Source organism: Pseudophryne corroboree, chromosome 2 (genome assembly GCF_028390025.1).
Source record: "Pseudophryne corroboree isolate aPseCor3 chromosome 2, aPseCor3.hap2, whole genome shotgun sequence".
Lineage (NCBI taxonomy): Eukaryota > Metazoa > Chordata > Amphibia > Anura > Myobatrachidae > Pseudophryne > Pseudophryne corroboree.
Genome location: NC_086445.1, coordinates 718581377 through 718606411, shown reverse-complemented (window position 1 = coordinate 718606411; position 25035 = coordinate 718581377). Strand labels below are relative to the sequence as shown.

At 45.8% G+C, this 25035-nt stretch overlaps 1 protein-coding gene across 1 annotated transcript in view; it reads right to left on the bottom strand.

The window, feature by feature from the left end:
* DDX20 (DEAD-box helicase 20) overlaps nt 1–24825 on the bottom strand; it is a 314615-nt gene extending 289790 nt beyond the window's left edge. The window contains exon 1 of the mRNA XM_063955364.1: nt 24738–24825. The gene's annotated coding sequence lies outside the window, so the exon portion shown is untranslated. The remainder of the gene's footprint in view (nt 1–24737) is intronic.
* Between the last annotated feature and the right edge of the window lie 210 nt (nt 24826–25035).

The window sequence follows — 25035 nt, the reverse complement described above, 5'->3', positions numbered from 1 at the left end:
TAAAGCCAGTGTGTGCAAGGAGAGATTAATTGCTTCTTTTTTGGTGGGGGTCCAAACCAACCCGTCATTTCAGTCACAGTCGTGTGGCAGACCCTGTCACTGAAATGATGGGTTGGTTAAAGTGTGCATGTCCTGTTTATACAACATATGGGTGGGTGGGAGGGCCCAAGGACAATTCCATCTTGCACCTCTTTTTTCTTTCATTTTTCTTTGCGTCATGTGCTGTTTGGGGAGTGTTTTTTGGAAGGGCCATCCTGCGTGACACTGCAGTGCCACTCCTAGATGGGCCAGGTGTTTGTGTCGGCCACTAGGGTCACTTATCTTAGTCACACAGCTACCTCATTGCGCCTCTTTTTTTTCTTCTTTGCATCATGTGCTGTTTGGGGAGTATTTTTTGGAAGGGCCATCCGGCCTGACACTGCAGTGCCACTCCTAGATGGGCCAGGTGTTTGTGTCGGCCAATAGGGTCGCTTCGCTTACTCACACAGCTACCTCATTGCGCCTCTTTTTTTCTTTGCGTCATGTGCTGTTTGGGGAGTGTTTTTTGGAAGGGCCATCCTGCGTGACACTGCAGTGCCACACCTAGATGGGCCAGGTGTTTGTGTCGGCCACTAGGGTCGCTGAGCTTAGTCACACAGCTACCTCATTGCGCCTCTTTTTTTCTTTGCGTCATGTGCTGTTTGGGGAGTGTTTTTTGGAAGGGCCATCCTGCGTGACACTGCAGTGCCACTCCTAGATGGGCCAGGTGTTTGTGTCGGCCACTTGGGTCGCTGAGCTTAGTCATCCAGCGACCTCGGTGCAAATTTTAGGACTAAAAATAATATTGTGAGGTGTGAGGTGTTCAGAATAGACTGAAAATGAGTGGAAATTATGGTTATTGAGGTTAATAATACTTTGGGATCAAAATGACCCCCAAATTCTATGATTTAAGCAGTTTTTTAGGGTTTTTTGAAAAAAACACCCGAATCCAAAACACACCCGAATCCGACAAAAAAAATTCGGTGAGGTTTTGCCAAAACGCGTTCAAACCCAAAACACGGCCACGGAACCGAACCCAAAACCAAAACACAAAACCCGAAAAATTTCCGGTGCACATCTCTAGTGACCACCAGCATCCTGACTGCCGGTCACAAGTATCACATCCGTTCTGTCAGCGTCCTTACATGTACTATTGTATAAGGATCGTGCTATATGTATAGTCATTGAACTTTAGTACCATACGGCACATGAAAAATGTCTTATGATTTAAGGATGAGTGCTTTGGGAGGAAAAAAGGTGTGTGTAAATTGTGATATAGTCAGTGACTGGATTATAATGAGCTAAAATTTAAGACCAAACGCATATCATTTTTGTGATGAATGTATTAATAGCCCAAATATCTTTGTTCTAAAACAATAGGGGTAATTCAGAGCTAATCATAGATGTGCTAAAAATAGCACATTTCCGATCATGATCTCTGACATGCGGGGGGAAAATGAGCACAGGGCTAGTCCGCCCTGCATATCAAGCCCTCCCCCCTTCCCCGCAGAGGTGTGAAAGCATCGCATGGCAGTGTTGCTTTCGCACCTGGCAAGTAGCTCCCTGTCTACACAGCCTAGCTATCCTCCATGTTTGGGTCACAGCAGCTGCGTGTGACGTCACACAGCTGCCCCAGCCCACCCCCCTTCAACGCCGCTTGAACACCGCTGGCACGCCCCCTCCTCCCTGCGACCGCCTCTGCCTGTCAATCAGGCAGAGGTGATCTCACCAGTGAGATGCTTTTGCATCTCACTGTGTGCGTGTGCGCACAACACATAGGGCTTCAGAGTGCGATCACTGCCGTTGCAGCGATCAGCTCTGAATTGGGCCCAATATTCTATTCATGGCAAACTTACCTGACTCAGTTGGGGAAAGACGGGGAAAACAAATGCCTCCAGAAGGCATATAGTTTGACTACCACTTCTCCGTGTGTCTTTCTTGTCAGCTGAGAAAGTAGGGTGTTGTAGTTTTTATTAAGTTATTCATCTTGTGGGTTTATTTATTTCCCATGGAGTCTAGACAAGAGCAAGTAGGCATGGCAAGGGTGTAGTACCCTGTGGGTTTTAATTGCTGTAGCTAGCTAGAAAAGTGCATTGCTGAATGCATGAGGTAATTTACAGGTCTTAGGGCCTAATCCAGACTGGATCGCTGCAGCAGCAGCGATCGCAGTCTGGAGCCCTTTGCGCGGGCGTGAGATGCTAACAGCATCTCAGGGCTGCCATCGCCTCTGCCTGATTGACAGGCAGAGGTGGTCGCAGGGCGGGAGGGGGAGTGCCAACGGCATTAGAATGCCGTTGGTGGGGCGCTGTACTGACCATTGCGGGGGCGGGACCCGGGAGGCGGCAGGTAGCTCACTGCCAGCACGCAGGAGCTGCGAAGGCAGGGAGCTAGTCGGCGGGTGCAAAAGCTTTTGCACCCATGCAGGGGGGGCAGAGCCAGACATGCGGGGCAGACTAGCCCTGTGCTGGGCGTCCCCCTACATGTCAGAGTAACTGATCGTAGATGTGCTAAATTTATCACATCTACGATCAGATCTGAATTACCCCCCTAGTGAGTATAGGCTGTTTGTAAAGTCTAATACAGTGTTGAATGCCTTGAAGATGTGTCTTCTGCATACTGACTGTATTCAAATATGATTTGGTTTTGGATGTTGAAACCACACCCAAAACGCTGAAAAGCACCTGTTACAATACGCTTTCAATATTTAATTTAGCAGTGACATCACTAAGGGGTGCGGGCTGCATCCGTGTGTCAGCCTTGGAGTGGGTGACACCAAAATGGCAGCTCCTCTACAGTGACAGGAGTAGGGTGTTGCAGGGTGACATTTTCCTACAGCTCTCGGCTCAGAGGAGAGCCGCCAGTGCAGGCACTAGTCTCCGGGAGCAGCCCAGGAACTCCGGGAATGCTGAGCACACTCCCGGAGTGATTGTTAGGCCACACCTCTGTTTTGAGTGTCCGGGGGGGGGGATACAGAGTGCACACCGGGTGTCACCAGACCCGGTGACGCCTCTGAATTTAGCTAGTTAGATTTTCCTTTGAATGCACTATTTCAGTGCCTTTTAAAGGAAAAAGAAAGTCTCATCATCTGCAGAATGTAGGCCTACTTCAGAGAAATGTGTAAGCCTGGGGTTTATGTGCCATCTTAAATGTGGTGCCGGGCATCAGCCAATCTGAGCTTGTGGTCCGGCGGCTGCGGCTCCTGATTGGCTGCAGGACCGCAAGCTTTGAACCGAAGTGTGTGGCTGCCTGCCCTGCCACTTCTTCCTGATCGCTGTGCATGGAGCTGCGGCTGCTGCTCTGTGTATGCCCGGCTTGAGGAAGAGTTCTGCATGGTATACACTGTGCGCTGTGCAGTCATTGAGGAGGGGCAACAAGTGAGGGGCTTCCCTTCCCAAGCGAATCCTAGCATCGGTCTCTGCACTGCCTGTGTGTGCTGAAAAGTGTGTGTGAGGCACCTGTAACAGCACCAGTCATTTGCTGCCAAGCTAGAAACCGGCAGTAGGAGAATCCTGACCATGGATTCACCAACCTGCGGTGACCCTGCACTCGGCAGATCAAGGTAAGCTTAAGCGTTTTCCTCCCAAGTCTCTCTCTCCTTTCCCCTGTGTGTTTCCTTTATGTCTCTCTCTCTCTCTTTCCCTGCGTGTTTCCTCCATCTCTCTCTCTCTCTCTCTCTCTCTTTGCCCTTGGTCTCTCCATCTCTCTTCACCTGGTCTCTCCCTCTCTCTCTCTTTGCTCCTGATCTCTCTCTTTCTGTCCCTGGTCTGTATGTCTCTCTCTCTCTCTGCCTCTGGTCTCACACTCTCTCTGCTATTGGTCTCTCTCTCTGCCCCTGGCCACTCTCTCTTTGCCCAATCTCTCTTTCTCTCTCTGCCCCATGTCTCTTTCTCTTCCCCGGGTATCTCTCCCTCTGACCCAAGTCTCTCTCTCTCTCTCTCTCTCTCTTCCTCTTACCTATGTCTATATCTCTCTCTCCCTCTGCTCCAGATCTCTATCTCCCTCTGCTCCAGGTCTCTCTGTCTCTCTCTCTCTCTCTCTGCCTCAGGTCTTTATTTCTCTCTCTCTCTCTTTCTCTCTCCCTCCCCCATGTCTCTTTCTTTCTCATGTCTCCCTCAGCTCTGACAATGACTTCCATCCGGCCATCAGTCTAGAGGGTGTTTCACCAGGACCCTGCAACTTCACTCGGCACCTACATTTTTATTGTCTCCTCATCATGATGGCAATGAGCTCCGAGTCTGTTATGTCCATTCTGTTTCTTGCCTGTTCCCTCTGATGGTTTCCATCAACAGCTGCATCCCATCTGGTGCCTTCATGTTCTAGAGCACAGGTTCTCAAACTCGGTCCTCAGGACCCCACATGGTGCATGTTTTGCAGGTCTCCTCACAGAATCACAAGTGAAATAATTTGCTCCACCTGTGGACCTTTTAAAATGTGTCAGCGAGTAATTAATACACCTGTGCACCTGCTGGGTTACCTGCAAAACATGCACTGTGTGGGGTCCTGAGGACCGAGTTTGAGAAGCACTGTTCTAGAGGACGGTTTTTCCTCCCCGACTATAGGCACCTTGTTTTGAATGTCAGGGCTTTTGACAGGGCAGACATCTGTCCTGTGTCTGGTGTATGCATCCTGGCAGGATGTTTTGGGCCATCTGAAGGTACTGTGGCAGGGGGTTCCTGGTTAGTTGGGGGAGAAGGGGCAACATTTTTTAACATTTGCCCTGGGCACCATCAACCCTAATTACGCTCTGCAAGGATGACACCTAGGCAGTGAGCTTGTGGGGTTGGGTTGATTGTCGAGTTGTCAACAATGATAGAAATTTCATTTTGGTAAGTACTATGGCCCTCATTCCGAGTTGTTCGCTCGGTATTTTTCATCGCATCGCAATGAAAATCCGCTTAGTACGCATGCGCAATGTTCGCACTGCGACTGCGCCAAGTAACTTTGCTATGTAGAAAGTAATTTTACTCACGGCTTTTTCATCGCTCCGGCGAACGTAATGTGATTGACAGGAAATGGGTGTTACTGGGCGGAAACACGGCGTTTCAGGGGCGTGTGGCTGAAAACGCTACCGTTTCCGGAAAAAACGCAGGAGTGGCCGGAGAAACGGTGGGAGTGCCTGGGCGAACGCTGGGTGTGTTTGTGACGTCAACCAGGAACGACAAGCACTGAACTGATCGCACAGGCAGAGTAAGTCTGGAGCTACTCTGAAACTGCTAAGTAGTTAGTAATCGCAATATTGCGAATACATCGGTCGCAATTTTAAGAAGCTAAGATTCACTCCCAGTAGGCGGCGGCTTAGCGTGTGTAACTCTGCTAAATTCGCCTTGCGACCGATCAACTCGGAATGAGGGCCTATATTCCAATAAGGTGTCTAATACAAGGCCCACATACACTATATATTAAACTGCTTCCCTTACCGTACACTGCTTTGAATATTCAATTGTCTCTTTTGCCAGCAGCTGGTAGATGGCGCCCAACAGAGCTATTCAACTGTTGCTCCATTCGGGGGTGGCGAGTTAAAATGAGCGAAAAGTGACTCGTCTGAGTGCCCAAACTATACTTTTTGTGACGCGCCCATTGGTTTGGTTAGGTTTAGCTGCTTTACGTGGGTGTGACAAGTTCGATAAAAAAGAAACAATTACATATCGCCCCCCACCCCCACCAGATCTCCCATCACTTGTTATGAGAGATCGGGAGCGATAAACAATTGAATATCGCCCAATGTGTATTTATTAATTTTGAGGATTTTTTACCTGATAAATAACAATGCATATTGCATTGCTTACCTCCAATTTATAGGAGATATTCAACACTGCTTATTTGCATAGTTGCATTCCCATTTCAGCCATAAAACTCCTGCTACCTTGCTTTGTAGGTCAGTTCTCACTGATTGTTCAGATTCTTCCAGGGGCGACACTTTGCAAGAACAGTGATTTGCTGTAGCTGTTCAGGAGTCACTGCTGATGACTCTCATTATCCCCCCCCCCTTCTGGGAACCCCTGACACTGACAGGAGAGAGAGACAGCAGCACATGATTAGACACAGGGTCTTCAGTTGGGAGCGGTATGTATTTTACCGCCGCACGGGATGCCGAATGTCAGTATACTGACATCGGCATCCCGAGCGGTAGAATGCCGGCAGGGGGGCAAGCACAACGAAGCCCCTTGCGGGCTCGTGAACACCTATACAGGGGTATCACCTACCTCGCCAGTATAACTACGGTGGCACGGTGCCCTTGTTGGGATCCCGGTGTCGGCATTGTGACAGCCGGGATACTGATGAGCAGTATGCTGACCCCATACCCTTCAGTTCTTGGGGGTCAGTCTGAGTTGATCGCTGGCTAGCAGTTTTTAGCAGCCATGCAAACGCATAGTCACCGCCCACGGGGGAGTGTATTTTCGCTTTGCAGGAGTGCGAACGCCTGTGCAGCAGAGCGGCTGCAAACACATTTTGTGCAGAACAAGACCAGCCCTGTAGTTACTTATTCTGTGCGATGATGGCTGCGACGAATGACGCGATAATGACGTCAGATACCCACCCAGCAAACGCCCGGTCATGCCTGCGTTTTTCCTAACACTCCCAGAAAATGGTCAGTTGACACCCAGAAACGCCCTCTTCCTGTCAATCTCCTTGCGTTCGGCTGTGCGATTGGAATCAACGCTAGAACCAGTGCAAAACCACAAAGGACTTCGTACCCGTACGACGCGCGTGCGCATTGCGGTGCATACGCATGCGCAGATTAGCCATTTTTTTCACTGATCGCTGCGCAGCGAACAACGGCAGCTAGCGATCAACTCGGAATGACCTCCCTTATCTTTGCTGATGTGCAGTGCACTAATCTATAGCATCTGCTTCTGTTGTTAGGGTAAGATTCTTTCTTTAGTTAAACACATTTGTCTAATTAGAGTATCTGGTGTCTGTAATAATTTGGATAATGCTGTAATGGTATGGAAAACAGCACATCCAATAAATATAGGTAGTGCCTACAAGATACAGTCCAATGTTCACAATAAAATAACATTTAATACACAAAAATCATTATTTTCTTATATGCTTAGGGGTGAATTCACACAATGTCAACTTGCATTTGGAATTATTGCACAGGCATCACATTTATCATGTATATTGTGCTGAGTGAGAGGAAAAGAAATATCACAGCGAATATATATTACAAACAAGAAACCAAATATTGCAGACAGCAATGTTAATATCAATACTTGTAAAACTTCCCAAAATATATTGTTACTAATGTTGTATAGAAATATCTCGAAACAGCAAGCATTTAAGCATAGACACGCCCATTTATGGAACTAAACACGCTCTTTGGCCAGAGTATGACTCGCCCCCTCGGAACATCCTAATGTAATCTCCCTGATTCTGGTTTTCAAAAGTAGACAAGTACTGTATGCTTAATTGTCAGTACAGTGCTTCTGAAAGTTGATTTTCAGGGGAATTAGGTTAATAAATAGGCCTCTTAAAGTTAAGAAAAATCACAATCAAAGTAATAACCCTTCTTCTCCACATACATTATTTTAGGTTGAGGAAGTAAAGTAAGGCCCTCATTCCGAGTTGTTCGCTCGCTAGCTGCTTTTAGCAGCATTGCACATGCTAAGCCGCCGCCCTCTGGGAGTGTATCTTAGTTTAGCAGAATTGCGAACGAAAGATTAGCAGAATTGCGAATAGAAATTTCTTAGCAGTTTCTGAGTTGCTCCAGACTTACTCTTACATTGCGATCAGTTCAGTCAGTTTCGTTCCTGGTTTGACGTCACAAACACACCCAACGTTCGCCCAGACACTCTCCCGTTTCTCCAGACACTCCCGCGTTTTTCCCAGAAACGCCAGCGTTTTTTCGCACACTCCCATAAAACGGCAAGTTTACGCCCAGAAACACCCACTTCCTGGCAATCACACTACGATCACCAGAACGATGAAAAATCCTTGTTATGCCGTGAGTTAAATACCTAACTTTTCAGTAAAATAACTAAGCGCATGCGCTCTGCGAACCTTGCGCATGCGCAGTAAGTGACTAATCGCAATATAGCGAAACTCGGCAACGAGCGAACAACTCGGACTGAGGGCCTAAGTTACTAGCTTCATTTTTATGAAGAATTAAGGTTCCCATACACCTAAAGCTTTATCTTCCAATCTGGCTGGTTGGAACGAACAATCTGGTAAAGGATGGGAGCAAATGACATGGATGCCATTGCCAGATTTTCGTTCCAAACAGCCAGATTGGAAGATAAAGCTTTAGGTATATGGGCCCCTTTAAGGTTGTACATGAATACCATGGGCTGTTGTTATTTTTATTATTGTTTGAAAACCTGATCACATTTTGTATTATATTTACTTTACAATTATACTTTTGTGTTTGTTACAGTATAAAGTGCTCCTTAATAGTTCATTTTAACTGTAGTTCTTTCATATTAGTGTGCAAAGAATGCTGCATTACATTTTATGCCTGTTTTATTTTTACTGAAACTAACTATCTGTGTAAACATTAGGTTCGCCCAGGAGATGGCAGTATAGTAGTGCTAGTGAAATATTCATTTTTATTTTCTTGAGATTTTGAACTAGTTTACAAACTAACTCTAGGTGTTGTTATTATTAGCGTTAAGACCTGCTCACGTGGCAGCCTGAACTTCCTGTTATTTTTACATCTTGTTTAGTAGCCTTGACATACAAAATACTCAAAGTTGTTCTGGAACTGTGACTGCATATACTATTGTTATAACTTATGTTAGTATCTTGATTTTGCTAGTGCACAAGCAGTGTACTGTATATTGCAGTAATATTGGGTATGTGGGTTCTGTAGTGAATGAACAACGGTCCTCGGCTCCTCACAGAGGGTATATATAGCTGCATGCGCAGATAATTTCTGTATAAGTGGAATTGTATCTTTCTTCTGGTCAAATTCATTTAAGCAAAATTAAATAAAAACTCTAATAGTCAATTGTGAAAAATGTGAATTTGCTTAAATGGTAAAGTTAGAGGGGTTTTCAAAGCTGTCCCTGACCAATTTGTTGCCTTAAGCAAGTTTTTTTGTAACCCACCCCATGGGGGTCATTCCTAGTTGTTCGCTCGCTAGCTGCTTTTAGCAGCATTGCACATGCTAGGCCGCCGCCCTCTGGGAGTGTATCTTAGCTTAGCAGAATAGCGAACGAAAGATTAGCAGAATTGCGAATAGAAAATTCTTAGCAGTTTCTGAGTAGCTCGAGACTTACTCCTACACTGCGATCAGCTCAGGCCGTTTCGTTCCTGGTTTGACGTCACAAACACGCCCTGCGTTCGGCCAGCCACTCCCCCGTTTCTCCAGACACTCCCACGTTTTATCCTGGCACGCCTGCGTTTTTCCGCACACTCCCAGAAAATGGTCAGTCAGTCCGATCACTTCAACGATGAAAATTCTTCGTTCAGACGTGAGTAAATCTACGAAGTTTTGTGCTAAAATACTTACCGCATGCGCACTGCGTACCATGCGCATGCGCATTTTTTCCTTAATCGCTCCGTTGCGAAAATCGTCAACGAGCGAACAACTCGGAATGACCCCCAATGTGTGAGCTTTTGCGTGCATCTTTGGCATGCACACACATGAAATAGGGACATGGCCTCATGGAAGGTGCATGGTCTCACGGGATATGGTCATTAGGGCGCCCACACTTGGGTCGACAGTCATTAGGTCGACCACTATTGGTCAACATTCATTAGGTCGACATGGTCACTGGATCGACATGGAAAAAGGTCGACATGCGTTTTTCAAATATTTTTTAAACTTTTTCATACTTTACGATCCACGTGGACTACGAATGGGAATAGTAACCTGTGCCGTGCGCAGTGGTAGAGGAGCGAGGCACCTTGAGTGCGAGGGGACACTGTGCACTAATTGGGGTTCCCCGTCAATTTATGAAAAAAACAACACCAAAAAAAGTTTTAAAAACTTATGTCGACCTTTTCCATGTCGACCTAATGACCATGTTGACCTAATGCATGTCGACCAATAGTGGTCGCATAGGCGTGTGCACGGTAGGTGCCTGGTGCGCACAGGCACCCCCTAATCACACATGCCTGCTGTAGTGATCGCTGGCACTCACGGGGAGGAGGAGGCGCAGCATCAGGGGGTTCATTGCGTGTCCTGGTCCCCAATCTAGCAGGTGACGCGCTCCACTGCTGGCGCCGGGGAGAGGGGTGACATGGGTGCTCTCTGTAGATTGGCTCTCCCCCTGCCTGCTTAACAGCAACGTGGTGGGAGGAGAGCTGCGAGGCAGCAAACTCGAGTGTACCTGCCATGCGGCATGTGTCCGAGCAGGAGACTTCTATCTGCAGCCGGGAAGGGAGAGCGGGGTCCCGGGTGCCTCTCGCTGTCAGGGCAGGCTATGCTGCTGTTCACTGCAGGGCTCCCCTTTGATCTCCTGCTGCTGTGAATGGACACTTTGGCTTCTGGCCCCTGCGTTGTAACCCCCCATCTGTCCATTTCTTATGGTTTCTTGCTGCTGCTGTAGAATGCTCCCTTTCAGGGTCAGACTGGCCCACAGGGGTACAGGGAAAACCACCGGTAGGCCCCACTGCCTGAGGGCCCACTCCTTCCTCTAGGGATCAGGTTCCAGACTGTGCACTTGTATTGTACATGGTAGATATGTTACATTATACTGCACAAGACTATTGTACATTTCAAGCCTCTGTGGAGGCTGGCCACACCCCCCTTTGTAGACTGGCCACACCCCTAAGTATGGGCCCCTATCACTGCATTCCCCCGCTGGGCCCTTCATACCCCAGTCCGACACTGCTCCCGTTTCTGAATACCCTTATCTACACCACCTCTAAGGTATTATTTTACCCCACTACTAACCATTTGTTCCTTAATCTCCTATTGTGCACCAGTCCTCCTGCACCTTGAAACTCCCTTCCCTGCAAAGACACCCCTGCATCTTACATCCCATCCGGGAGAGAGCAGCCAGGTCAGCTCAGCAGGGGGGCGGGGCAGGGCTATGATGCATAGAAGGGGTGGGGCGGAGGTGGAAAGGGACATGGTTACCGCATCCGCATCATTAAAGTCACCCCCCCCCCCCCACACACTCTGTAATGCCGATATTACTGGCATTATACTTCAGGGGGCATGGCTATGATGATGCGATTCAGCAAGAATCGAGTCATCGACTCCCCGGACCATCCACTTTACTCACTAAGTGGGTGACCGGGCGGGGAGACCTTCAAAATCAGGTGACTTGCCTGTTCTTTCGGGCGCCGGAAGGATCATCCGATTTTCGTGAGCTTCCCGGACATTCCATGAGAGTAGGCCAGTATGCTCTATACACAGTCACTATAGAGAACATCCACTTGTGAGTCTGGACACATCACAGCCAATACAGCAGCGTGCTCCGTATACACAGTCACTTTATAGAACATAGCCACTTGTAAGTATAGAGTCTCAGCACAGCCAATACAGCAGAGTACAGTACAGCATACAGCAGACCTGGCAGTGGCGCCTTATATAAAATCCAAGTCCCGCAAGAATCAGACTCCGGGAGTATGATATTCGGCCTCGACGTGTGATCCAAGGCTGGTGGGAAGGAACACCTAGCTAGGGCTTGGTGGACTCCAATCCTGGGAGTTCAGAGCGGTGGAATCCGGACTGCTCGTTTCTAGTTCGGGGTCTCAGTATCTCTGTCGACATTGTTTTGAGCAGGCGTTAGTGAATCATATCTGAGCTCAGGGACTTTCAAATTGTTGGTGCCCACCTAGTGGGTGCATATGTGGCCGCAATAGCCAGTTTCTTTGGGATATTGAGAGGACAGCATAGATAATGATGGCATATACTATTTCCGGAAAAATATCAGCTAAACTACCAGCATGGAGGAAAGTGTAAACTAAGTGCCAGAGACAGAAGGGCATTGAGGATGATTGTGGTCAAAAATAAGAAGACATCCCGTGTCTACAAGAACAGTAAGTAGGGAACTCCACATGTACGATATTCATGGCTAGCTGTCAGTTGCCAAACCTCCACTGCGTCTCCGCCAAACATATTACTGCAACTGCAAAGGGTATATATGCCAATATATATTTTCTTCTTAATCAATCTATCTTTTTGCCTTATGTCTTTGAGTTTGTGTGGTCTATGGCACAGTTTGTATAGTGTTGCCTTACACTGGGTGCCTTTATTGAGTTCCAAATAGAAATATGTTGTTTTTTATTGAGAGCTAAGACTTTCTGCATATTTCTTTTTTTAATGTGAGCACAAGTCACTTTATTTAATGCAATAAACAACCTTTATTCCTTTTCTCTATACCCATGATCCAACAAATTCAAAGCGTATCAGGGTTTACAAAGGGACAAGTGGAGAAGAGGGTTTAAAGACAATGCAATGAGCTGGCATTACTCTTACTGTTGGTACGCATATATTTAGAACTAGCTGTTCTATCCGTTCTTCGTATGGGAGTTTCTGATTTTCATGGTTGTAAATATAAATGAGTGTTAAAAATTTGGTAAATCTCTAGAGATGTAAATTTGAGACGTCTTAATGTAAGTAAATATTAATCCATGGTTCTTGGCGTTACCTGAGGAGCACCCATAGCAGATACGGTAAAAAGTGACAGGACAATTTTTGTAGTTTATTAAATTCTACACACTGGAGGTGCGATCCAAATTTTAGTCAGTTTGGTTAGTTTAGTTGTTCATGTAACTCAAGCCACGCATCGGTAATGTCATTGCGTAAACCCCCTGTTCATCCCCGTAGGTTTTTTTTTTAATAGAGTATTTTTATTTATTGTAGAGAAAGTAATACTTACACGTAAAGACATTACAAAAAGGAAAAAGCAATGTACATACAATCGGATGCATAAGTAAACATTGGAGGTATAACAAGTTACAATATAATCACATCTAGCACATATCAAAAAGAGAAAATCAGTTGAACTGTAATGCAATAAAAGAATCTGTTCAAGAAAAAAAAATTGTACGTGTATTCTTATACCTTCTTCAATATAATTTAAAATTTCTAGTTTTACAACTAACTGAAACTAATACTAAGACAGTGGCGCACCCAGGGGGGGTTTCCGAGCACCGAGAAACCCCCCCTCCACCAAAGAAAAAAAAAATATATTTTTTTTTTTGCTGCATGAGTATTATTAATGGCTGTCTATTGTCCTCTGCAGCCTGCTGTCTTCCTGGTGGCACTTGTAAGTGCTTAATAAAAGTTTACTTTATTTTAATTACAGTACATACAGTGTCACTGACCTAGGTTGGGGGTGTTGTGAACTCGGGGGTTCTCCCGATGGTAGGGGAGAGGAACCACAGTTGGGTCGGAACAGGGATGGCTTGATATAGGTCTTCCTCATACAGGACTCTGACAGAAAAGTTTGGTGAAAATATTAAAGGACTTTATTGCAGGAAGAGAGCAACACAATGTCACATAACAGAGAAGGAGTGTATGGAGAAATGTCCAGGGAGTACTTGTGAGTGACGGTAAAAGATACTGGTGACTGAAGAACTTGAGAGCGGTGGTTAAAAGACACTGATGATTTGAAGAACTTGAGAGCGGTGGTTAAGACTCTGATAATTTGAAGAACTTGAGAGCGGTGGTTAAAGACACTAATGATTTGAAGAACTTGAGAGCGGTGGTTAAAGACACTAATGATTTGAAGAACTTGAGAGCGGTGGCCAAAGACACTAATGACTTGAAGAACTTGAGAGCGGTGGTCAAAGACACTGATGACTTGAAGAACTTGAGAGCGGTGGTGAAAGACACTGATGAATTGAAGAACCCGAGAGCGGTGGCCAAAGACACTAATGATTTGAAGAACTTGAGAGCGATGGTTAAAGACACTGATGATTTGAAGAACTTGAGAGCGAGGGTTAAAGACACTGAAGACTTGTATACCTTGAGAGCGAGGGTTAAAGACACTGAGGACTTGTATAACTTGAGAGCGAGGGTTAAAGACACTGAGGACTTGTATAACTTGAGAGCGACGTTTAACCTGCAGCCCACGCTGACTCCAAGAAGCACTGGTGACAAGAGCGCAGTGGAACCCAGCAGCGGCTGGGAACGCTGGAAGCTGTGCAACAACTGACACCTGGAAATGCCGGAGACACTGGGGTATTCTGCAGAGAGATCCGCCGAGGACAGAAGCACTGGCATTCACTTCAGGGGAAAAGACGATACTCAGGCGCCGAGGCGCTGCCCGGCGTCTGCCTTTGAATCTCCCGCCTCCGCTAGATTGGCGGAACAGTCTGATGACGTCACCTGCTCCCCGCCCACGTGATGCCGGGTGTCATGGCAGCGCCCCTGCCCCGGAGAACCGCCGGGAGCTGCGCCAGCCAGGCGCCGGAGCCCGTGGACCAACGAAGGCGGAGGCCGCAACACAGACCAGCAGGCACGCAGGGGTAAGCGCGGTGAACGCCGCCTATGGCGTGTGACATACAGTATATATCCATGTGCATGCATATATATACACATGTATATACATACATACATACATATAAACACACACACACACATATGATATATATACATGTGTATATATACGTGTACTGTGTGTGTGTGTGTGTGTGTGTGTGTGTGTGTGTGTGTGTGTGTGTGTATATATATATATATATATCCAATGAATCCACACTCACTGCTGCAAATTACATCATGGGCGGTGCTCCATAAAGGGCTCTCAAATAGTCCAAAATATATCCAAGAAGAGTACAGGCACTCACCACTTCCTTGATGATAATGAATTTATTATACCTCACAGGTGTATCTCACATAGAGATGAACGACAGCATGTCAGCAAAAATGTCGACGTTTCGGCTCCATCCGAGCCTTTGTCAAGACAGCCAAAATCACATCAGGTTAACACCCAGCAGCCTGATGTGATTTTGTCTGTCTTGACAAAGGCTCGGATGGAGCCGAAACATCGACATTTTTGCTGACATGCTGTCGTTCCTCTCTATGTGAGATATACCTGTGAGGTATAATAAATTCATTATCATCAAGGAAGTGGTGAGTGCCTAAACTCTTCTTGGATATATATATATATGTGTGTATGCAAGTTTATTATGCTATGTATATGTGTATGTATATATATATATATATATATATTTATAGGTGTATATACGGTATATATATATATGTGTAGATATGTGTGTATGTGTATATATATATATATATATATATATATATATATATATATACACAGACACACTAGTTTTATGGACCCAGCATATACTGGGTCACCTCAGTCCCCACCCCCGTGATTGGCTCCACCCAGTTCTGGAAACCCCCCTATGCAAATCCTGCGTTTGCCACTGTAAGACCTAAGACAAAAAGGGAAAATCCAAACATGCTGACATAAACCCCAATTACATTGCAAAATGAAGCATAAGCAATAATGCCAAAAGCATACACTCTAAACTCTCCATATCTTTGCTCAATAGTACTCAACAGCCCTATGTAGAATGAGAAAAAAATTCTGGAGGAGAATCTGGTGCAGAGTGTGTAGAGTCAAGGCAAAAAGACCGTATTTTTCCAAACCTAGAGCTAGCATTATTTTGCATATAAACATAGCGTTCCTTAAATACAGTATCGTTAACTAGCATTTTAAAGGTGGATAATGTGCCATCCACCCCCTGGCAATACGCACTTTCGCTAAGGCACACATATTATAAACATACAGTCCCTCCCATTTGGAGAGAGAGTCAGAGACATCCGCTCCAAGAACACATAACTTTGGAGTAAGCACTACTGAAGTTATACCCGTGTCTTCCAGAATCAACCTGACCCACATCCATAATGCCTGTAATACACTGCATTCCCACACCAGAAGCCAAAAAGTTCCCTGGGTAGTGTTACACTTAGGGCACATTGTGGAGTCTCACAGGGGTCATATAGGTCCTGTGAAGTATGTAAAACTGGATCTGCTGAAATCTAAGAGATTTCGTAGCTATCCTGGATCTGCTGAAATCTAAGAGATTTCGTAGCTATCCTGGAGCTTTCATAGCTATCCCAGAGCTTTACCGTTAGGAAAGGCTCTGATGGCTGCAGAAATCTCCTCAATAGTAATAGGAATGTCTAGAAAGGCACATGCTTCAACAGACAACTTAGGAAGGTGAACTGTCGCCAAATATTGTCACAGTTCCCGGTCAGTGCAATACAGCCTGGATCTATATACCTCCTTATAAAAAGATAGAAAAACTTGTGCAATGTCAGGTGTTGTATTAACAGTGATACCAGCAGGGACAATCATTTGTGTGACAACAGTCCCAGGGCGGTCATAATGAACTAAATGGGCCAATAAGCCATTAGGCCTGTCAGCCTGCATGTATATGGAATTTGCATGAAACATAAGGCCATGGGAGTTTTTATCTGCAAAGTGGGCCAACCAAGTTGATTGAGCCAATTGCTAGTGAGTTTTGGTAATGGGCGAACCATCTCTCAGGTACTGTATCTCTAACTCCAGTCAGACTCAAAATCCTTTTCAGTACGCCGCCGAGATGATTTAATGGCAGCAATACTTCTAATAAACGTGCCGCATAAGAAGGCTTAAAATGAATCCCAGACAACAGCCACATGGGCAGAATCAATGTTAGTGGTAAAATATTCCCCCCACTGCTCCACTAAATCAGCATCAGCCCCCATCTGAGCCAGCCAAGACGGATGTAGTTTCCAGTAAGAGTGACCCCATTGGCATTCAACATTAAGTGACAACAATAAAAGTGAATGGTCAGAGATACCCCTAGCCTCATAGTGGACATCCGTAATCCTGGGAAGTAGTGAAGGGGATACTAAGGCCAGGTCGATTCTGGAGAAAGAGCCATGCGTTCTAGAAAAGCTGGAGAATTGCTGTAACAATGGGTTACGAGTTCGCCATGCGCCATCTACCCAACCTAAACTGTCAATATATCCTGCAAATTTTGAGGGGCCATCACTAGTTATGGAGTTGGGGGGTGATCTCCATTTGTCGAGGGAAAAGTCTAAAAGGTTATTAAAGTTACCCAAGCAGATAACAGGAGTACAAGGAAAAGAAGCTACAAAGGTGGCAGCCTTTTGTAAAACATCGTACGAAAAAGGGGGGGGGGGGGGGGGAGGACATAGACAGCCAATATAAAAGTCGGTTGCAAGTACAGTTTACAATTCATAAAAACGAATCTACCATGGGGATCCATCTGCAGAGATAATAATTCAAATTGTACTAATTTTTTTTAATCAAAACAGATACACCCCTCGAGAAGGAAGAATGCGATGCGTGATATGCCCACCCAACCCATGGTCTACGAAGCGATAACAGTCTATTACCTTCTAAATGTGTCTCATTAAGGCATGCAATGTCCGGGTCATATTTCTTAAGCATTTTGAGGACTAAGGAGCGTTTCACTCTATTATTAAGTCCCCGGACATCCCATGCTAGAAATTTCAATACAGACATGGGGGGTCATTCCGAGTTGTTCTCTCGTTATTTTTTTCTCGCAACGGAGCGATTAGTCGCGAATGCGCATGCGCAATGTCCGCAGTGCGACTGCGCCAAGTAAATTTGTTATGCAGTTAGGTATTTTACTCACGGCATTACGAGGTTTTTTCTTCGTTCTGGTGATCGTAATGTGATTGACAGGAAGTGGGTGTTTCTGGGCGGAAACAGGCCGTTTTATGGCATGTGTGAAAAAACGCTACCGTTTCTGGGAAAAACGCGGGAGTGGCTGGAGAAACGGAGGAGTGTCTGGGCGAACGCTGGGTGTGTGTATGACGTCAAACCAGGAACGACAAGCACTGAACTGATCGCAGATGCCGAGTAAGTTTGAAGCTACTCAGAAACTGCTAAGAGGTGTGTAATCGCAATTTTGAGAATCTTTCGTTCGCAATTTTAAGAAGCTAAGATTCACTCCCAGTAGGCGGCGGCTTAGCGTGTGTAAAGCTGCTAAAAGCAGCTTGCGAGCGAACAACTCGGAATGAGGGCCATGATTCGGGTGTAGTATGGCTGACGAGACCGCCAGCTTACCGACGCCGGGATCCCGGCAGCATACCGACGCCGGGATCCCGGCGGGGAGGGGCGAGTGCAGCAAGCCCCTTGCGGGCTCGCTGCGCTCGCCACGCTGCGGGCTCCGTGGCGACCTGCGGTCGCCACGGGTTCTATTCCCACTCTATGGGTGTCGTGGACACCCACGAGTGGAAATAGTCCCTGTTGGTCGGCATGCCGACCATCGGGATACTGAGCCAGCGGGATGGTGGAGGAGGTTATGTGACTGTCGGTCAGCAGACCGCCGGTCACATGAATACCACCCCATGATTCACACAGGGCAAAATACAAGTTAAGGATATCCATCGCTGGAGGGCACACACAGACTTTCCATCATAATACTGGGCATATAGGGTTGATCGCTAGCTGCATTTGTTCGCAGCGCAGCGATCAGGCTAAAAAAAGGTAGTTCTGCACATGCGTATGCAGTGCAATGCGCACACGCGTCGTACAGGCACAACGAACTGTAGTTTTGCACAGGGTCTAGGGAAGCATTTCAGTCACACTGGTGGCCGCAGTGTGATTGACATGAAGTGGGCGTTTCTGGGTGTCAACTGACCATTTTCAGGGATTGTTCGGAAAAACGCAGGTGTGGTAGGAAAAACGCAGGTGTGGCTGGTTTGTTGTCAAAACAGGAACTTAACAGTCTGAATTGATCGCAAGCGCTGAGTAGGTTTTGAGCTACTCTGAAACTGCACAAAAAAACTTTGTAGCCGCTCTGCGATACATTAATTCTCACTTCTGCTAAGCTAAAACACACTCCCAGAGGGCGGCGGCTTAGCGTTTGCATGGCTGCTAAAAACTGCTAGCGAGCGATCAACTCGGAATGACCCCCATAGACAGTTGCAGTGAACAATCATAGAGTCATCATAAAAACAGCAGCAACAGAGAAACAAACCCAAACCCCAACTCCCTCCCTCCCCCCCCCCCCCCCCCCCCGTATACAATGGCATACTTTATTCCCTAAACCAAACCTAAAAGACAAAAATCAAGTATACTCTAAACAACCACTGTAGGCAGTATAACTTCAATGTATAGCAGAAAATAGTGAAACAATAACACGGATACCACCAAAGCATGGTGGCTCCTCAGAACAATATATATAGGTCCAGGACACAATACCAATTATGTGATACAAACAATTAGTCCCGGGGCCATTTGTCGGTCACCCGGTGCATAGTGGTCAAGCCAAGCAGCTGCCTCACAAGGAGTGTTAAAGAACGTAGATTCCCCCTCCGCCACAACTCTAAGTTTGGAAGGAAACAACATGGAGTAGGAGAGGTTAAGGTCTCGAAGGCGTCTTTTGATAGGCATGAATTAAGCCCGGTGTTTTTGGACATCTGCGGCAAAATCAGGAAATGCAGATATCTTCACACCATTTCTGGTGAGTGTGCCTTGAGAGCGCCCCAAGCGAAGGACTGCGTCTCTAGCCTTATAGTGCAAAAATTCCGCGATGAACGTGCGTGGGGGGCACCAGGTGGTAAAGGTCTGAAAGGGATCCTATGAGCACGTTCCACCACGAATTGAGGAGTGAAGGAGGCTGCGCCATATAGTTCTTTAAGCCAGGTTTCCAGAAATTCTTCAGGGTGTGCACCCTCCTCTATCTCTGGGAGGCAAACGAACCTGACATTGGAAGTCATTCTGACCTGATCACACGCTAGTTTTTTTTGCTGCGCTGTGATCAGGTCAGAACTGCGCATGTATATGCACTGCAATGCGCAGGCGCCTTGCACGGCACAAAGCGGATCGTTGCTGTGCGATGGGATTTACAAAGAATCCATTTATACGGACGATCGCAAAGAGATTAACAGTAAGAAGGCGTTTATGGGTGTCAACTGACCATTTTCTGGGGGTGGTTGGAAAAACGCAGGTGTGTCCAAGAGTTTGCAGGGCGGGTGTCTGGCATCAATTCCGGCTGAAGTGATCGCAAGGGCTGAGTAAGTTCAGAGCTACTCAGAAACTGCACAAAAGGTTTTTGCACAGCTCGGCTGCACATGCGATCGCACACTTGCAAGGCTAAAATATACTCCCCTATGGGTGGCGAGCACTGGTGACTATGTGTTTGCATGGCTTCTAAAAACAGCTAGCGAGCGATCAACTCGGAATGACCCCCCCTTGTTCCTAAACAGACGCCCCTCCATGTCAAGTAGCTTAGTTTGGATTGAGGAAACTTGCTGAGACAAGGAAGAAACAGTCTGTTTCAGGGGACCACTCATATCTTCCAATGTTGAGACACGGGTCTCGACCTCCCCAACTCGTTCACGGATACGCTGCACATCCTGCCGTAATAAGGAGAGATCACATTGTACTTTTCTATTTTGTCAGATAGGCGTTTTTCACTGCCCGCAATAGCCTCAAGTACCTGCTGAATAGAAGGCTGTGAGGAGTAGCTGGCAGTGGCAAACGCAGGATTTCTAGAGGGGGGTTTCCAAATACAGTCCATAATTTCCTACTCTGTAGAACACTGGAGCAAGTGTGGGAGTACCTAGTACAGACCATGGACATTATTGTTCACATTGGTCTTTTTATACACTGGTTACTGTATGGAATACATTATTAATATTTAACATTATAGATGGTCTATAGTATAGACTGTATTTAAATAATATAAATAAGTGGTCAGGAAAAGGAAAAACAAACCGTAATAAATACACAACATAATAGAACCAGTACTGCATTTTCTAAGCACACATTCTCCCATATCATGATAAGGCTCCTGTGTCTTCTATCTGGCAGCTTTTCTCTGGTCCATTGCACTGATTGATTACTCCACTCACAGCAAACTTGGTAGATAAAGCTGCTACACTGGGCATGCGCAGCAGCTCTGCTCTGTACCTTAAACTGCATGATGTGACAGCAGCTCTAGTATTTGTATTATATATAATTGCTATTGTCATAATTTAAGCCAGTTGGCATGAGGAGAGGGGTTTCCAGGCAACCAGAAACCCCCCTGCGTGTGCCTATGGCTGGGACCCGCCGCAGAGGGGGAATCAGGATGAGCAGACTGATCAGGCATTGGAGGGTAGGCAGCAGCCTGAATTGCAGATTGTCTGGCAAATTTCTCCAATTTAGCCGCAGCTGAACCACCTTTCACCATAATGCACAAATAAGATGATCTTGCCGATAACAGAGATATTAAGGAAGAATCCCAAGTCAATAATGCAGGTACTCCAAAAAAAAAAAAAAAAAAAAAGGGCGCAGCAATATGAGGTTATAATCAGGGCAACAGTCCACTAGCCCAGTAATAGCAGGGAACAATATAAAATAGTAGGAGAGCAGGGATGGAGGCAGAAACAAGCTCCTACTCACTGTGGCTGTGCAGCAGAGCACCGAAAATGAGCCTCAAAGAGTTTGCACCCTCAGAGTAGTCACAGCAGGCTAGCAGTTCAGGTGTGCTTGCAGGGAGAAGTACACTCCCTCAAGATGGCTGCCGGGCAAAGAGGCCCTTCCTCCCCGGTCCACACAGCCAGATGTAGGGTGCAGGCAGCGTGGAATCCCCCACTAGCGGAGGCCAGACCGCTCACCCCCGATGCAGGAGAATGTCAGGCTGCGCCTTGGAGACAGGAGCCGGGCAGCCGACGGGTGCACAACCTGAAGTCCAGTGATGCTCAGGAGGCTCCCGGTGCACACAGGCCGCGATCCTCAGAGTGCAGCAGTAACACCAGGCAGGAGGGACACGGCGGCGCCACAGCCCACCGGCAGCTTCACAGGGACATAGGCGAGGTATGTGGCCCAAATGTGTGCCTGGACACAAGGCAGGGTGGGCAGTTAGGGTAAGGTTCTGGGGAGCTCCAGAAGAATGTGTCCTACTCCCTTGCTGCCATGGCCATGCCGCCTCCCCTTACGGGAGGTTTATTAAATTCTAATTATGTAGTTTTCATATTTCCCACCTGAAGAATACCTATGTTAAATTTCAGCTTCCCAACATATTGGGAAGTAAGAGAATTAGTGATGACTCAGTCAGTGAGTGAGTGAGTGAGTGAGTGAGTGAGTGAGAGTGAGTGAGAGATACGGTAAAAAGTGACAGGACCATTTTTGTAATTTATGAAGTTCTACACACTGGAGGTGCAATCCAAATTTAGATTTGATTGTCCGTTTGGGTTTTATCATTCACGGAACGCAAGCCAAGCATCAGTAATGGCGTTATTATGTCAACCCCCTTTTCATCCGCTTAGGGGAGGTTTAGTAGAATTCTAATTATGAAGTTTTCCTATTTCCCACCTAAAGAATACCAATATTAAATTTCAGCTTCCTAATATATAAGAAAAATAGTGATGAGTCAGTGAGAGAGTGAGAGCTTTCGCATTTATATATATAGATTTGTAAGGATTGAATGAACACTGTAGGCGCCGAGTTCCACTATTTTTCTGTATATATATATATATATATATATATATATAATATATATACAGGTTGAATATCCCTTATCCAAATATTCCAAAATACGGAATTTTTTGAGTGAGACAGTGAAATCTTTGTTTTCTGATGGCTCAGTGTACACAAACTTTCTTTAATACACAAAGTTATTAAAAATATTGTATTAAATGACCCTCAAGCTGTGTGTGTAAGCTGTATATGAAACATAAATGAATTGTGTCTATGTACACACACTTTGTTTAATGCACAAAGTTATTAAAAATATTGGCTAAAATGACCTTCAGGCGGTGTGTATAAGGTGTATATGAAACATAAATGCATCCTGTGCTTAGACTTGGGTCCCATCACCATGATATCTCATTATGGTATGCAATTATTCCAAAATACGGAAAAATCCGATGTCCAAAATACTTCTGGTCCCAAGCATTTTGAATAAGGGATACTCAACCTATATATATATATATATATATATATATATATATATATATAAAGAGACATCCCACCACCAAGACCGTCACCGTGCGTTACTGCACCGCTGACTAGCTCCAGTGACATCACACGATTGCGATGTGCGCCTCCCGGCGCCGTTGCCGTGGAAACCCGCCGCACTGAAAAAATCACCAAGATAGACATAATTCAAAAACGTCCACAAGATGGCAGTCAAGCACATGTGTAGTACAATATAGATATATTATATACCAACACAAATATAGGAGGGTTATATATACTATTAAAATAAATGTATATACTGAAGTATCATGTACTTTTTAGAGGCATTATGTATCAATATACTATAGTTATACTATTGCTACATTATCATTAGAATATTGGAAGGGAAAATTAAAGGAAACATCCTAAATTGTTAGACTCATTTAATCCCAAAGGGGCCACTGTACGTAAGGAATAAATCCATCGAGCCTCGAGTTGCAACAGTCTGGTTCCACGGTCACCCCCTCTAATATTAGGGGGGGCATGATCAATGATCTTATGTCTCATAGTTGCCAATGAGTGTTTTATTACATTGTCCTTGTGGCCTACTTTATATAGGCTAATGATAATGTATCAATAGTATAACTATAGTATATTGATACATAATGCCTCTAATGGTACATGATACTTCAGTATATACATTTCTTTTAATAGTATATATAACCCTCCTATATTTGTGTTGGTATATAATATATCTATAATGTACTACACATGTGCTTGGCTACCGTCTTGTGTACGTTTTTGAATTATGTCTCTCTTATTGATTTTTTTCAGCGCTGCAGCTGGCGGCGGGTTTCCACGGCAATGGCGATGGGAGGCGCATGTCGCAACAGTGTGATGTCACTGGAGCTCGTCAGCGGTGCAGCAGTGCGCGGTGATGGTCTTGGTGGCGGGATGTTTCTTCTTATACAAGGAAGAGGTGAGTTTGCTGTCCTGACGAAAATTTATATAATAAATTGAAATGTTGACATAGAGATCTGATGGGTTAATTATCTACTGCATGTACTCAAGACCTGTGAGTGCCGCTGCTTCCCCCCACTTGTTATTTATATATATATATATATATATATATATATATATATATATATCAATATAGGAATGAAGCTAGGTGGCGATGGTTAGCCTCAGATGCTGTGTGCAGCGGCAGGGATCCACTCACAGGTGTGACCATACCTAATGGCTGCAGTGGAGAGTAAGTCTGGAAGACGCTGCAGACAGGACAGACTGGGGTCTACTCTCTATGTCCAGTTAAAGTGGCAGTGTGGAAGCCAGTCAGAGCTCATTTTGCAGAGGAGCTGCTGAGGGTCAGGAGGTCAGTGTCTAACCCTGGAGGAGACAGGGAAGACCACTAAACTCACGGACTGAGCTATGTGTTGCTGAGAAGAAACCAGGCTGGAGAGCCTGAATGTGAGCAGGTCGGAGGGCCTGAGTAGGCTAGAGCCTATGTTACTCTGCAGGAGCAGGACTGTGACCTTGTGGGAGAAGCCAGAGGTCGAGATAGGCCAAGCTAACTACAGTATATCTGAAAAGACTGAGACTTTAGACTTTATGTTGGCAGATTAGCTGCCCAATGATAGTCAGGGGTGGAGAAGTGAGTTAGTGCCCTTCATGGGGCTAGGTGTTCGTTATTTTCTGTCCATTTGTATTTATGATGCCAGTAAAGCTTGATTATTTAATTTACTCACCGGAAAAGCTGTCTGTGAATCCTGATTTAGCACCTAGACGCTGCACCAAATAAACTCCTCTACCGAGCTAATTACCCTGACTCATTATAATATATATAATATCTCAAATAATGAATGAATGAATCCCTGCAGACCTCTAGCCTCAGCCTACACAAGTGTCTCTCCTGCACCACACATACTGTACCTTCTTTGATATTTTCTAGCCACCCGCTGCTGTCTTCTGGCTGTCCACACCCGCAACTCCCCTGCTCTACCTGTCTCAGCTGTGCTGTGTGATGTTATGATATCACAGACACGCTGTTCCACAATGAACAAGAAAAACTTTATTTCACCGGCCACCACCAGTACACTAAAGCTACTGCAGCTACAGCTGCTGAAATAAAGCTGCAGCACGAAATTGTTAATTAGAATTTAGCCCTCCAGCCTGCTCAGATGCCCATAGGCTTTTGCCTTCACTGCTTTCGCCTAGGGCCAGCTCTGGG